The sequence below is a fragment of the Oreochromis aureus genome, linkage group 16 (assembly GCF_013358895.1).
Source record: "Oreochromis aureus strain Israel breed Guangdong linkage group 16, ZZ_aureus, whole genome shotgun sequence".
Lineage (NCBI taxonomy): Eukaryota > Metazoa > Chordata > Actinopteri > Cichliformes > Cichlidae > Oreochromis > Oreochromis aureus.
The window spans coordinates 194,465-197,018 of NC_052957.1; the positions used below are offsets into that span (position 1 = coordinate 194,465).

General features: G+C 47.5%; 1 pseudogene; it reads left to right on the forward strand.

The window, feature by feature from the left end:
- Positions 1–1,087: 1,087 nt before the first annotated feature.
- LOC120433617 lies at positions 1,088–1,922 on the forward strand (annotated as a pseudogene).
- The last annotated feature ends 632 nt before the right edge of the window (positions 1,923–2,554 follow it).

The window sequence follows — 2,554 nt, forward strand, 5'->3', positions numbered from 1 at the left end:
GGGGTGGGGTGGGGTGCTTTGAACCATGTAAAGCACTTTGTGCTACATTTTTTGTATGAAAAGTGCTTTATAAACAAAGATTGATTGATTGATTGATTGATTGATCTTCTTGTTTCTGAAGTAGCACCACTGCCAGTCCATAGGAGGATGCATCAGCAGATACTGTTGTTTGTGCTTTGGGACTGTAGAGTGCCAAGTTTGGTGGTTTACTCAGTTCTGACTTAATGCTGTCAAACGCTGTTTGTCGAGCCTCACTCCAACACCACGTTTTTGGTACAGAGTAGTTCTCTCAATGGCTGTGTTTTCTCTGCCAGGTGGGGAAGGTACTTGCCTAGATGATTAATCATTCCTAGGAATTGTCTCACTCCACCCACATCGGTGGGCGCCTCCATGTTGCCGACCGCTTTCACTTTTCTGGGTCTGCTTTGACTCCTGTACTGTCAATGATCTGTCCGAGGAACTTGATTGAGGTTTTTGCAAACTCACATTTCTCACTTTTCAATGTCACCCCTGCTTTTGTGAGCTGCTGTGAGGATTGCAACTAGTCTCTTGTCGTGCTGGGCCTTTGTGTCAGTGTAAACCAAAATGTCGTCCATTTAGCAGACAACTCCATCCAGCCCTTCCAAAAGCTGAGACATTCGTTTTTGAAAATGCTCAGGGGCTGAGGATATGCCGAAACAGAGTCTATTGAAACAATACCTTCCAAATGGCGTGATGAAGGTTGTGAGAAGAGGTATTTACCAAAATCCTGAGTTAGCATCAAGTTTTGAGAACAACTTTGCGCCCTCTAGCTGTCCTAGGGTGTGCTCTACTGATGGCAACGTGTGTCTTTCTCTTTTCACAGAATTGTTCAATTTGGTCAAGTCAATGATCACTTCCTGTTCCTGCTCAAACACAGTGGTGTTTCTGAGTAGCTTTTCTGCTTAGCAATTTAATTTAAATCTTTTGACACATCCCTTTTTCATAGTATAATCTTCACGTGCTTCAGCTGAATCACCCTTTCTGTGTGCTCACTACCTAATTTATAGCCAAAGTCTCTTTACTGTTTCGCTAGCTTAGCTTAGCTCGTAGCCGACTCGTTAGCACCATGGCTACTTCACCTGTCCCTCCTGCACTTTCCTGCTCATTGTGTCAGATGTTTAGCTACTCCTCGGCCTCCTTTAGCAGTAATGATACCTGTAACAAATGTAGCATATTTGCAGCTCTGGAGGCCAGGATTACTGAATTGGAGACTCGGCTTTGCACCCTTCATTCACCCGTAGCTAGCCAGGCCCCTGTAGCTGGTGCAGCCGAAGATAGCGTAGGCCCCGCTAGCTGTTTCCCGGCAGACCCCAAGCAGCTGGGGAAAGAGGGCAGCTGGGTGACGGTGAGGAGGAAGCATAGTCTTAAACAGAAGCCCCAGGTACACCACCAACCTGTTCATGTGTCTAACCGTTTTCCCCACTCGGCGACACACCCGCCGGGGGTCAAACTCTGGCAGTTGGCGATTCTGTTCTCAGACATGTGAAGCTAGAGACACCGTCAACCATAGTCAATTGTCTTCCAGGGGCCAGAGCAGGCGACATTGAAGGAAATTTAAAACTGCTGGCTAAGGGTAAACGTAAATACAGTAAGATCATAATTCACGTCGGCAGTAATGACATCCGGTTACACCAATCGGAGGTCACTAAAATCAATATTGAATCGGTGTGTAACTTTGCCAAAACAATGTGGGACTCCTCCCCAATCAGACCAGGAGTGACATGTTTAGCCACATGTTCTCCTTAAATTGCTGGCTGTCTGGGTGGTGTCCCAGAAACGATGTGGGCTTCATAGATAATTGGCAAACCTTCTGGAGGAAACCTGGTCTTGTTAGGAGAGACGGCATCCATCCCACTTTGGATGGAGCAGCTCTCATTTCTAGAAATATGGACCAATTTATTAAACCCCCCAAAATATGACTATCCAGAGTTGGGACCAGGAAGCAGAGTTGCAGTCTTACACGCCTCTCTGCAGCTTCTCTCCTCTTGCTACCCCCCCAAAAACCCATCTCCACTGAGACTGTTTCAACAAAAGGGTCAGGGTGTTTCCAAATCAAAAACCCTGGATGAATAGCGAAGTGCAATCCCTCCTAAAAAGCCGCAACACTGCCTTCAAGTCAGGGGACAGGGCTGCGATAGGGGCGGCCAGGGCAGACCTGAGTAGAGGCATCAGGAAAGCTAAGGCTGCCTATAGGAGGAGGATTGAAGATCACTTTGCTGACAACGACCCCAGAAAAATGTGGCAGGGGATCAATCACATTACCAACTACAGAAGCAATAACCAGGCGACATCTAGGATTGATGCCTCGCTGGCTGAGGATCTAAATCGTTTCTTCGCCTGCTTTGAGATGACCAGACCCTCAGCTGTCACACCACTTCCACCCGCCCCCAGCACCGGCACACTAACACTTAGGGAGCATCAAGTGAGGTGTGTTCTAAGGTCAGTGAATCCCAGGAAGGCGGCAGGTCCTGATGGAATACATGGAAAGGTTCTCAGAGCATGTGCTGACGAACTGACCGGAGTCTTCACTAAA